The 14,028-nt window shown below is 35.7% G+C and overlaps 1 protein-coding gene across 2 annotated transcripts in view; it reads left to right on the top strand.

The window, feature by feature from the left end:
- The window catches only part of LOC121739360 (ras-associated and pleckstrin homology domains-containing protein 1), a 179,783-nt gene that overhangs the window by 36,493 nt on the left and 129,262 nt on the right, over window positions 1–14,028 (top strand). For both annotated transcript variants that reach the window (XM_042131793.1, XM_042131794.1), the window contains exon 2: window positions 8,839–8,871. The gene's annotated coding sequence lies outside the window, so the exon portion shown is untranslated. The remainder of the gene's footprint in view (window positions 1–8,838; window positions 8,872–14,028) is intronic.

The following is a 14,028-nucleotide window of genomic DNA, read 5'->3' on the forward strand; positions in this document are numbered from 1 at the left end:
TCGTTGTCTTTTCGTTGTAACTTGTAGTACTTTGTAGCTTCGGTAAACAAGCAACAACGCATTGTATGCCATTTTGCTGTTGCGGGGACAACACAATACTAGTCGGCGACAACGCAACGTCTCGCATATTTATTGTACCGAAGCAACGCATCAATGAGGTAGGTATACACTATACAACCTTTTTGCTTACAATTTTTCATGAAGCAGATAAGCCCGAATTTTTCAGCAGATTGGTCTGATTATAATAAACTACAAAGTATTCCTAAGAACTCTCACGAAAAAAATGTAGATAAAATTAATAATGGATGGATCTAAATCCATCCATTTCAATAATACGATGCCACGGACAGACAGATACGTAAAACCTAATTATGCCCCTCTTTTATCGACTGGGGTTAATGAAATAGTATTAGTGTAATGCGTTTAAAAACGTTGGAGCGACGCAGCTACAGCGTTGCTGCGACGACTCGACGCAAAGTAACTGAGCAATGTGGCTTCACTCTTACTTCTAAATAATTGTCCTTGTAACATTTAAACGAATCTATTGTTCTGAGTTACGTAGGTAGTGACATAAACAGTAAAAGACCGATGCGCTATTGTATAACAATCAAAATATTATTATGATCAACATCATCTTATTATCATTACAGAAAGATCCAAGTACCCTATAATCTAACTACAAATTAGAATGTCTAAGTCTAGTTATAGGAGTAGACCAATATTTCTAGTTATTGGGAAAGACACGTAATTTTTTCTGCATACACTATCCTAGGAATTACTTAAACATATAATATGTAGTATACAATGTCGGAATACCAAAATATTTCATTATAATCGGTACAATGTGTTTGGGTCTAGTTTGGGTGCAAATAGGTAGCAGACAGACACTAGGTGTTGTTATTAAATTATCATTAAATTAATATTAACTTAGAAATTATTGAAGTTAGGTAATGTATATTATTTTCTGAATAAGGGCAAAAATTACATATTATAACTATGAAGTTCTAACAGTCTTGTTTTGCTTGACTAGATTGTTTCATCGTACAAATTAATTACATTCACAATAATTTATAGACTAATGGATATGAAACATTAGCAATCTAGAACAGCAATATGGGCCAGACTCTTAATTGAATGCCGCTAGAAAAATAATTAATTAAACTGAATTCTAGCCTCTAGATAAAGTATATACTTTAAACTACTAAATGTACCTACTAAGTATTATTAGAGAAATTACTCAGTTGACGGAACCCAGCTCAGAATAATGTAGTCATCACTCAGGATCATGAGTGATGACTACATTATTCGGCCAAATGACGTATGTCCACTATCTGCCCATAAAACAATTTTTCTGATGGTACCAACTCCCTATTGTTTAATAAATTATTATTATTATTTGTAAAATAACAGAGCTAGGTCCAGAAAAACTAGCAAAGCTCAATTATATTAAAGCTACCAACCATGAAATAGGTAAATTTTGTCATGTCAAGAATGCAATGTATTTTGAATAGTTTGAAATATTTATCATGCAGTCATTAATTTTAATTGAGTCCAGCCCACTTTGTGTGGGTTTTCGGTGGGTGCAATGAAGGATAGTTTCTAATTCAGGAATGTTCCTTTCGACGTGGAAGCGTAGCACAATTAAAAATCTAAATAGGTATTAAACATTTTAGTGTAAATGTTTGCTGTCAAACTCTTCCGAAACGACTGGACCAGTTGTGTTGGAACTTTGTGTGCATATCCTGTAGACTGTAGAGTGCAGCAGAGGATACGGGCGTAGCATACCAAACAGAGCACAACCCTGGATCGCGCTTTTTCTGAAAGCTATAGTGGTCATTGCAAATGTGTGCAATGACAATACTCCTCGCTCAGTCGGAAGATCTTCCTTCCACAGCTCTCAAGCCTATTCCCACATACGACAAAACAACATTTGCCGGGTTAGTATAAAAATTCTCCAGTCTATCTAGCGGTCACATGCTCTAATGACCTGTCAACCTTTCGCTGGCTGCGACACATATCGTCGAATAAAACTGACCGGGATTTCAATCTGTGGATGTCCTCACAGTGACAATATTGATCCTTGTTATTTGACGATCTGTCGGTTTTACAGCGTCCTGTGTACCATCATGAAGCTGCCTTCTAAAAGGAAGGTAAATGGTATTATTTTGGTCAAATACCACCACAAAACTTAGAATTACAAGTACACGATACAATAATTATTATTGTTGCACTTAGAGTGCCAGCAGGATTGATAACGACAGTAGAGATATTGCGGGAGATTCGGTAGCATCATCTTCCTTCGTCTTGCCAATTTTCGATCACATCACGATTCCTGAGTCGTGACGCGAGTTTAACATTTTTACCCATCCCCAAAAAGTGTACTTAAATGTTAAAGAAATTTTCACTTTAAAAATCGTTTACTTAATCTTATCTTATATCTTTAAACGAGCAATTCTTATATATATATAATTGGAATCTCGGAATCGGCTCCAACGATTTTCATGAAATTTAGTATATAGGAGGTATCGGGGGCGATAAATCGATTTAGCTAGGAATAATTTTTAGAAAATATCATTTTGTTCGTGTGTTATCGAATACCGAGCGAAGCTCGGTCAAATAGCTAGTATGGTTTAAAAGCCCTAGCCAGTAGCCAAGTAAGTACTCGGGATTTTAAGGATTTTTTAGACGCGTACAGCGTGCTTAGTTCCATGATATTACGAGTATGATGAAATTGAAACTCTAATGTATTTCAGCTCTACCTGCGTTAATGCAGTTTATTACCTTCATTATCGCTGTATGCGGTAATTTATAGGGTTCCGTTAATTACATCAACGCCGATAAATCCGCGCCATTGTTGACAAATAATTTCTATTTTCCACGCGACGTGACGCGATGTGATGTTTCATAACACAATGAAAGGATATACCGGGATATTGCAGGAGAATTTTCAATTAATATTCATACTTAATCCGACAAAGTAAATATGCTTTTTAAAGCTTGCTATTAAACCCCCGTCGGATATATAAACTACAAAGCTCTAAGTTATAGGTCTACCAGAATCTAATAGCAAATTTTGTCAGCAGATTTTCAAAAAAACATCCTTGATCATTGGATAAATTTATTTATTTGCATGTTTCACACACAGAATCAGTCGCTATAAGGAAAAAGAAGGATCAAAATGTTTTATTCCAATTACCCCGGTGTTGTCAATTTATTTTCTCACTTTTTGCGATGAGATTCTGGTATACCTATATTTTTAAAGTTTTACCCGAAAGTGCCTTCTCTTGCGCCCGATCCTGTATGTCAGACCCGCCTAGGCTGCTACAGCAAAGGCTTTCTAAAAAAGACCCTGTTAAGACTTTTTAAAGAGAAAGAAGAAGAATTTGAGACCTTTAACCACAGATTAAAGAATTAGAGAAGTACAGTTACAGCCGAACATAGAATCTCCTCCTTTTTGGAAAACGCTTAAAAATAAAACATGTAGAAAAAATATGGTAAATGGTCAATTGCCAACACCTAGCCTCGCAATTATACTCTTTTGATGCTAGCGCAAAATTACCACGCGGCCAAAGCCCAGTTAAACAGTTACTAGTTGTGGCTGGTTTGGCAGCGCTCTGCTACTTCAGATTAATTGTAAAAATGCCTATCGACCTTCCAGTAATTGCGACCAATTAGTTGACATACTTCTGTCGCAATCCGATCACAGATATTTCGTGTAAGAAATATATTATGTTTTCTGTGTCTACTAGCCAGGGAAGTGGAATTACTAGTAAATAATAATAAATAAGTTTATTTCTCCCACAACAAGTACACAGAATAAAGAATACAAAATCAATTAAATCAGTTAACCAGTTTGTGGCCATATTGGTCCTTGGGAAAACTTAGTTTGCGGTGTTGCATTTTCTTTGGGATGCGTAAAAAAGTTAAACTCGCGTTATGTGACGTCTCCTGACATAATAATACAAAATTCGTAAGGCGTCTGCCTTAAGGACGCTATCACATTTTTTCACAAATATCCGCGACTTTCAGGTACCATTTTAAAGAATAAGGAGTCACACTGCAAGGATATTTTGGCTTCAAATGAAAGATAATATATTCATCTCCACGTCTATACCATAAAAAATATAGCCGCATACAAAATACGTTTTAACCATCACAATAATCGCAAAAGATTAAAAAATGGGGTTTGATTAGATACCAATATAGCTTAAAATACACTGAACTAAGGAAAATGAATATACAAAAAAATGTTTGCTTATTTAGTCCCCTATACGAATAGCTAAATATTTTATATAAAAATAAATAACATTTCCATTTATAAGTAAAATAGGAAACGCTCTCAAATTTCTTTGTACATTTTCGCCCTATCAGGAAAGCGGCGAGCGTCGTAACCGCCACTGTACAAGGCGCGCTGATATTGAATGTTATTTTAATGTCCTTAACGTCGATATTCGTACTGACCTGCAAATTTTTGTCGTAATTTTTGTGATAGCGTCCTTAAGGTCCAGGCCACAACACTGCCTTGCAGCGTCGTATCGCAAAAACAACATCGCACAGAAATGTGAGCGCAAAATTTGTTCTAATAATATGTGGCCTGGTCTTTAGGGCCAGACACAATACTGCGTTGCGGCGTCGCATCGTAAAAATCTACGACGTCGCAGAACGCATCGTGAAAATTTGCGATGCGTCAGCGACATTTCCGATAAAATTTTTGCGTTGTAACAACGCATCGCAATTCTGTACAACGTTGTTTTTGCGATAGAACACCGCAACGCAGTGTTGAGGCCTGGCCCATACCACTGCAGGATATCCCCTTTCTTTCTACCGGGCGGCGAAAATATATGCCTTATTCTGCTGTTACGTTTTCCCCTAAAGATTATAGTGTGTAGTAGTATTACACGGCAATATAGTTTTAATAATAGGTTGTTATAAAACCATATGATAGAACAAGAGGGAAAATTTTCATATCGCGAAATAAACTCGATAAAACTACATATCAGAAGGCTTACGGGAGGAAATCTGATATAGAGGCGAGCAGTTTGCTGTAAATTTGCGCTGAGATATTACGCTCGAAGCAATATTGCTGCAACAGTTTTGTACGTAACATGTTTTTAATTTCCTAAATTAAAAGTGGTTACTTAATTTTGCTATATTGTTTGTCCAGGCGCTCGAATTTATTAAACATTTTGCTCAGGTACCTTTTTATATTTTAAACTAAATATTGCTTGCAACTTCTAAATACATTCTGTTTACATTCATTCTTCTAAATACTGCGATTTCTGAATTTAATCAATCCCATATCCGAACTTTGTGAGGGCTCACGTCGTTTTTCTGCGTGGTATAATCTTTAAGGCAGTTTTTTTATCTTTTTATTTTAATAGTACAACCAAACCTTGTCTGACCGATGATAATACATCTACATATAAATAAAATTACTATGTCACAGCATAGGTTACAGCAAAATTAATCAATAGGTGTGATAGTTTTTCCGTAAAGTGTGCCACAAAAGAGATTAATGGTTATTAGTAATTCAGCCACCCACCATGATTGCTCTATCAATTTTCAGACAATTTATATTCATTAGTAACTTAGGTGTGAGGTGTGCTCATTTCCGTTTTGTAACTTTGACGCCCCAGGCTTTTATGCAAAGTTTCTGAGGTTTTTGACAGGAGTTTTTTATTCACTAAAGCTTTTGATTGACTACAGGTACATACTAGGATAGATTTTTTAAAATAAATAAACACAATAACGGTGGCGCTGGAGACAAGTGGAAGATCCTGGGGGGCCTAGTTGCCCATGCTAACCGCATTAGGCTTACGAAAAGAAACCACCTACATGTTTGTATCTAACCTAACCTAACGTTACGTGTTTTAAACTCGTAGACCGGTAAAATAAACTGTATACATTTTCACCTACCTACCCGCCCTTATAAGCCTGGTATAAAAACCCTGATAAGTTTGTTTCGGAACTCTAAAAACCAGCCTAACTTTTCCAGAGTAGTGAGTACCACTACAACTGCGTTGTTTTAAAAAAATAAATCAGACAACAGCCTCGTCCGTAACAACTGTGAGTAACTTTGTATTAACTTTTCGGTGTAAGGTTTTCGTTCAGATCAACGCGGCCAGCGACCGCGACCGACAAAATTCAAATAAAATGCCATTAATAACTAGACTAGGTATCATGTTGCTCGACGCCACTACAAAGCAGCGGAGGCATGGGTCGGTAAACCAATTAAAATCGATAGTCATAAAGTGGTATTTTATTTGAATTTTTGTCGGCCGCAGTCTCTTGCAGCAAAGATCGCAAAGTCACCTTAACCTGAGTGGACAGATAGATTAGCACGGAGTGTTATAGAGTTAAGCCCAGTGTAGGATTAAGCTTGGTAAGTCCTCGCCAGACCATAGACTAAGTCGTGGCTTAGGAGTTTATTGGACCATCCATTGATTTGCTAGTGCCTGATGAGTCTTAGGACTTAGCACTTAGGAGTATCCCAGGTAGCACCAAATTGCTGAGTACAGGCTGTGAACACGTTTTTACGTAGCCAATGGGGCTATGAAAAATTGCAATATAAGCTGTTACTCAACCTCTACATGACCAAATTGGGCACATTTCATACAGCATTTTTTTTTAATCGACAAGTTTTCTTTAATAGATAGAGTGATTAAAGAGGAAGGTTTTTAAGTATAATAAAATTCATTAAATCGTGAAGAAACACTGTTATTTTTGAGGTTTCTAACCTGATGTCGTAAATAATTACATTTTTTCCGTTGCAAACGCAGGCTTAACTTTTTGACATTGCAAACGCAGGCTTAACCCTATTCGATTTATCAAAATAATGTACCTACACAATGAAATTTAAAAAAAAAAGTATTGTACACAATGAAAAGGTCTACAGAAAACTTTGCGATGGTATAATGTATATGTCTATCTCTTATGGATATCCTACAACATTTTTGTCATTTACTTTTTAGTTTTTACTACCAATAATGGCTAATTTTCGAAGCGATTTTAACCAATACGGCATTAATACTTATTCAATTTAATACTTTAAATACATTGTTGATTTAATATAGATATATATGGCCCTTTACAGCATAATATGGTCTAAATGAATATTTTCCAAGTTATTACAGATTTAAAAATTGGGGGACGTAGCTTTTGCGGCAGTACAGGCCATTAATGCGGGGCAGGGGTAGTAATGATTAAAAATCAAAACTACTGAATCCATTCTAATCATTTTTTCAGTGAGTGACATAGGTTATATATTTTATACCTGTGCGAAGCCGGAGTGGGTCGCTAGTTACCGTATAATATAGGGTTTTGCTAAACGGAAGCGATGTAAGTCGCTTTGCTAAGAAATTGACCAGATAATTGGCATCAAATTAGTAAATTTCATAGCGACAAGCAATTTAACCGTATATTAGAGATCTATGAGCCAAAAAAATCAGCTAGAAGCTATATGAAAGCGATCTACTCGGTCTTTTTTTTACAATTTCCATGAAGCTGAGTAACAACTAGTTATATCTTTTTTAAATACTTAAAGCTATTAACTCAGCATTTATATAGAAAACAGTCATAAAAGGTGAATTATATGGCGGTTAGCAAATTAGTGGCTATATTAATAGCTTCTAATCGGCGAAAAGCCGTACAGATGCAATAAACTCGGCTAGAAGTTGCTGTATTAGGAGCTTTCATATGAAAGCTATATAAAAACTCTGTACAAACGTATACAGAGCAATTGTACACAGCTTAAATGAAAATAAAATTGGCTATGTAATATGCCGCTATTTGGCTGTTTGTGTTGTAAATCACTGCTACACCACTTTAATATGGCCAAAAGCGATGTAAGAAAAATCTTACATAGCCTTTGTGCTATCTGGGTATAAGGACTTAGACAAACCAGCCGTCCATTTGGAGTGACTGCACTCCACAGGATGAAAATAAAATACCAAATCTACTATTTTTCTCAAAACAAACTGTTTTGTTTTGTTGAACATTTTTAATGAAAATACCATTTTCTAGTTTCATAGGATCGAAAAAAGACCAAAACAGCATTTACATTAAAATAGAAAATTCTGGTACTTTAAATAACCAAGCAAAGTATGTCTTATTAATTATTGCTCAAAAACTGCCTAACTCCACATAATTATTTAAGCTACGTTTCCTCAAAAAAAATTAATTTTTGGTTTAATGTTTATTTTTGTTTTTGGTCGCTACACTAGGTACTTACGACAATCTTTTTTCCAAAATAAGAGTGCATCTAAAAAGTAACGTGTGGTAACAATTGTAGTACATTGTAGAGTTCAAGCTACCAAAAATGGATACCAGTCCTGCCATACTAAGTACAGTCGCACGATACATACCATGACTTGTTCATCTACTTTGATGATACAATAGTAATGCCAATCTGTAATTCTATAATAGTCTTATAATAACTGATAAAAATATATTTTACAAAATGGATACGTTATACAAGTGCATTGTTTTGTTCCTGTCTAAACATTAGAAAAGTCGCTCTTATATAATTAAATAGTTATTATCATAACAAAATTTTATATGTTAGATTAGGGTTAAACGCTGATAATAATTTGATAGGTCAGGGTAAGGTCTTTAATCTTCATCCACGTCCCACGAATCTGGTGTGTAAATTTAATACAAATTATGTCATAATATTATAAAGCTACATATTATGTGCCTTGACTTAATATAGCTAGTAGTATTTTAACAACAGTGCTTCTGCATAAACACTAAACAATATCTCATGTTATTATTAGATCAATTAAACACCTCCGTATTTAATAAACATAAACAATTTACTAATGTTTCAATAATTTGCAGGTAAAATGATCCTGAGTCTGCGTTAGTTAAAGGGTAAGTGAAATAATTATTCTTATCTAACTAGACGTTCCGCGTGGCTCCGTCAACGTAAATAAGGAATTCCGTCTGTCTGTTACCTCTTACGCTTAAACCGCTGGACTGATTTTCGCGAAGTTTGGTATGAACATACTTTAAGGAAAATAATAAAAAGGAAATAGGATATGTTTTATCTCCTCAAAATGGACGGTTTCCGCGCGATAAACTATTTTTTCGCGACGGAGATGCGGGTACATCTAGTTATAATAGTTCTACTATTATAACTAGATCTTGATGATGCCTGCAACGCTGTTGTTCCAAAATTCATTTATCGCGAATGAACCGTAAATTTTAGCTGGATAAAAGTATCCTATGACCTTACCAAATTTCAACAAAATCAGTTATGCGGTTTGAGCGTGAAGAGGTAATAGAGACACATTGCATTTATAATATTAGTATGGACGTAGAGATGTAAACGGCATAGTATGAAATAGTAAGTACTCAGCCATGCGTGAGGCACGTCCATGGAATGTTCTCAAAGGCTGGTTGTATGAGCGATTTAACATCCAAACACACCCTACACGCGTCCCTTTTCACGTTTGCACTAAAAAGGCAGACTTTGTTTTTGAATGACGGAACGGACATGTTAGGGCGAGGGTTTTCGTTGCTAACCATGGCCATACTGCCTCGATTTTGATGCGGTTTTGGTTGCTTTTATTGGAAATGTGTCTTAGATTTAAGATTAGTCTTAGAATATTATTATGTTTTATTTGAGCAACTCACTTATTATACTAAGTAATTAAAATAAATAAGCTGCCATTGCGTCTGAAATGACAAAGAGTCGAAAGATCTTTCTTGGAGGCTCCCAAGTCCCATAACGTGTAGGTAAAAAAATATCTGTCGGGTCAAGTAATCTTATTAAATTTTCGAGCGTTCGCAAAGAGAAAGTCAATATTTTACGGTTCAATATGAGCACCCCTTGTAGATAGATACCTATAAATGTTTATTCGAAATTTAAATGTGCCATCACGCACAGAGGGCAAAAGGGCTTTGACCTACATAATACTTAAATAGGGCAAGATGGCCACTCAATAGGGCCATATTTACGGAACGAACATTTAATAAAAAATAATACTTCAAAAGACAAACATACCGATTGTCCTATGCCCAGTTTTTGGGGTTTTTAGGGTTATTAGGAGTTTATCTTTTCGATAGCGCTCTTAATTGGTCATAGTTTTGAAATTAATATTAAAAAATATTATGGAGTAGATATTTAGGGAAAAGGGTCCCAAAAATTGGGATTATGTTTGAGAGTCAAAGTAAGGATGACATAATATCACATATTTATAGGGGTTTACCCTAGGTTTACCTTTTTTGTATTCGGAAGATTTTTCTGTCAATATACGCGGTGACTCAGGAGTCAGGACATGTGACATGGTCACAAAAATCGTAAGACGGGAGAGTAGACTACCACCGGTGCGGCATAGGAGTACAATTCCCACTCTCTTTCTAATGGTTATCACTTCTGCCTGAACTACCAAAGTGTAAGTCATCATCATCATATCAGCCTATAGTCGTCCACTGCTGGACATAGGCCTCTCTCAATGAACGCCGAAAGTGTAAGTATCCGTTGTTTTTAAAGTTCCGTAAATCCGTACCCAAAGGGTAAAAACGGGACCCTATTACTATAAGACTTCGTTGTCTGTCCGTCTGTCTGAATCCAAGCTGTATTTCAAGAACCGCTACAGCTAGACTTCTGATTTTTTTACAGATTAGTCTATATCTGTTGCCGCTATACAACAAATACTGAAAACAAAATAAAATTAATATTTAAGGGGAGCTCCCATACAACAAACGTGATATTTTCGGCCTTTTTCGCTCTATATAAATAATGGCAAGAGGTAGGCATTTGAACTTTTCACACATTATAATTATTATGACTGTGTACTTTAATCCATACTAATATTATAAATGCGAAAGTATCTCTGTCTGTCTGTCTGTCTGTCTGTCTGTCTGTCTGTCTTGCTTTCACGCCAAAACTACTGAACCGATTGCAATGAAATTTTGTATACAGTTATTCTAGAGTCTGAGAAAGGACATAGGCTACATTTTGATGTGGGAAAATATCTTATTTCCATGAAAATTTCGATGAAAATGAATTCGCATTGCGCGTGGCCAGCGCTCATCCCGGGGGTCCTGGGTTCGAGTCCCGCAGGCGGAACAAAAAGTTTTCAATTTTCCTGGGTCTTGGATGTGTATTAAAATAAAATTTCAAAAATCTTAAACATATTTTATGTATAATATTATAAAAAATCCAGAAATATATCAATGGAATGAACATTTTAGTTCTAATACGATTCAACAGATGGCGTTTTATTTTTTACTTTATTGTAACATAGAACTAATCATACTTATTAGTTAGTATGTTTTTGTTTATAGTTTTTAATACGTTAGAATATGATGTTTAATAATATTATAATCCATACTATACTAATATTATAAATGCGAAAGTATCTCTGTCTGTCTGTCTGTCTGTCTGTCTTGCTTTCACGCCAAAACTACTGAATCGATTGCAATGAAATTTTGTATACAGTTATTCTAGAGTCTGAGAAAGGACATAGGCTACATTTTGATGTTGGAAAATATCTTATTTCCATGAAAATTTCGATGAAAATGAATTCGCATTGCGCGTGGCCAGCGCTCATCCCGGGGGTCCTGGGTTCGAGTCCCGCAGGCGGAACAAAAAGTTTTCAATGTTCCTGGGTCTTCGATGTGTATTAAAATAAAATTTCTAAAATCTTAAACATATTTTATGTATAATATTATAAAAAATCCAGAAATATATCGATGGAATGAACATTTTAGTTCTAATACGATTCAACAGATGGCGTTTTATTTTTTACTTTATTGTAACATAGAACTAATCATACTTATTAGTTAGTATGTTTTTGTTTATAGTTTTTAATACGTTAGAATATGATGTTTAATAATATTATAATAATATTATATATATACTAGCTGTTGCCCGCGACTTCGTCCGCGTGGACTTTAGTTAATAGCGCGCGGTGTCAACAAAATTTGTGTCAAATTTAAAAACTTTTTAAAACCCTGGTAAGTGGTACCCCTCTTAGGGCCGCGCTACACCGGAATGGCAGCGCTGAAAGTGCTCGCCTCGCCGCTGCCATTCCGGTGTAGCGCGGCCCTTAATTAATCAAAATACCCAAAAACAGCTGTGCAGTGTGCACATAATCTATACTAATATTATAAATGCGAAAGTATCTCTGTCTGTCTGTCAGTCTCGCTTTCACGCCAAACGCCAAAACTACCGAACCGATTGTAATGAAATTTTGTATACAGATAGTCTAAAGCCTGAGAAAGGACATAGGCTACTTTTTTACTGGAAAAAAGGGTTGTAAGGGTCGTAAATTTGTTCAAAAAATTCATAATAGATGGCGCCGTGCGTCTTCTACATCGCGCTGACGCTTGCTCAAAAGTCTTTCTATAAGAGGTGGTATCATCTTACATTTAAGTCTCGATTTTTTTCGATTGTTATATCTATTCTACGGTATTAAATAACTCAATGCTTTATCTGTGCAGGCAGTGACGTAACCTTAAGACCAAATTTCACCAACGACTGTTAAAGTTAATGATCGAATTAGTATCACGTTAGCTGTTTCGTTTTTCATATGAATGAAAGAGAAGACAGGACATTTTAACAAGCTGTTAACACTAACAGACGTTGGTGAAATTGGGGCTAAACCTATCAATGATAAATAGTTTATGGGTAAAGTTGTGTAATTGGGGGGCTAAATATGCTTTGAAATTTGGCATAAAATATAAAGTTTAATATAAAAAATAAAGTACTTATTGTGTGCACACTACACAGCTGTATTGATTTAAGGGGTACCAGGGTTTTTTTATAAAAGCTTTTGACACCAATTTTGTTGACATCGCGCGCTATAAACTGAAGTCCACGCGGACGAAGTCGCGGGAAACAGCTAGTACTTTATAAGTATGGCAAAGAAACGTTTGCCGGGACAGCTAGTATTATATAAAAATAAAAATTTATGGGGGCTTCCCTACAATAACACAATTTTTGCTCTGTATTGGTACTCCGACTCGCACTTGGCCGATTTTATTTTTTTAATTATATCTCTCACTAAAGTTGTTGAAAACTAATTTAATAAGACGTAACATAAGTGATTAAACAAACTACAGAGAGGAAAGTAACGCACAATACAGTTTGAATACTTACCCAAGTCCGCTAGGAGTTGGAACTAGAAATTTAAATGAGGTGCATTCAGGATAGAAAGTGGTCGGGTCATATTATATTAACATACTTTTACAGTATATATTATGTCTATGCTTTTAACTATATGGTACAAAAAATTGAATCATAGGCAGTTGACAGGCCTACGTCATATTTTGATTTGAGAACACTGACCTCCATTATAATACAAGTACGCTGGACTTATGATACCTACCCTTTGAAATGACAACTATTTTTATGCCTATTTGAAGCGGAATCAGCGCCCCCAATGCGGGGGAAGAGAACTAATTCTGACGTAAAAATGACGTTTGAAAGTCGCCACATTGGCGCTGATAGCAGTAGTGGGATTACTTGGAACTAATGCTAAGTACTCATATGCTAAGTACTGACATACGGAAGGAAATGACATATTTGACATATTTAATTCCATCGAGCCGGCTCGAAGCGAGCCTTCGAGCGGTCAGTTTTGCGGTCCACACGTTGGTTATTGCTCGATTTGGAGTAAAACTATCGAGCAAAACCGTATGTGAGCATAATATGTACTAGTTTCTACAATCAATAGCGATTAGCGGCCATTTACAAGTTACGTCAGATTTAGTTCTCTTCCCCCGCATTGGGGGCGCTTATTCCACTTCAAATAGGCACAGTTAGGTATCATAAGTCCAGCGTACTTGTATAATGGAGTTCAGTGTTTGAGAATATTATGTCAATTGTTAATTCAATTAGTTAGCGGGGTTCGACAATACGCGACCAAATTTATACGTAATCCGCCATCTGCCTATGAATCAACTTCTCTGATAGTACATTTTCTCCCTTACTAATGAACTATACATTCGTTGTATTTACCAGTATTTACCTATATACAACGAATGTATAGTCCGTCAAAAAAGTCATGACAGGCGGGA

This window comes from Aricia agestis, chromosome Z (genome assembly GCF_905147365.1).
Source record: "Aricia agestis chromosome Z, ilAriAges1.1, whole genome shotgun sequence".
Lineage (NCBI taxonomy): Eukaryota > Metazoa > Arthropoda > Insecta > Lepidoptera > Lycaenidae > Aricia > Aricia agestis.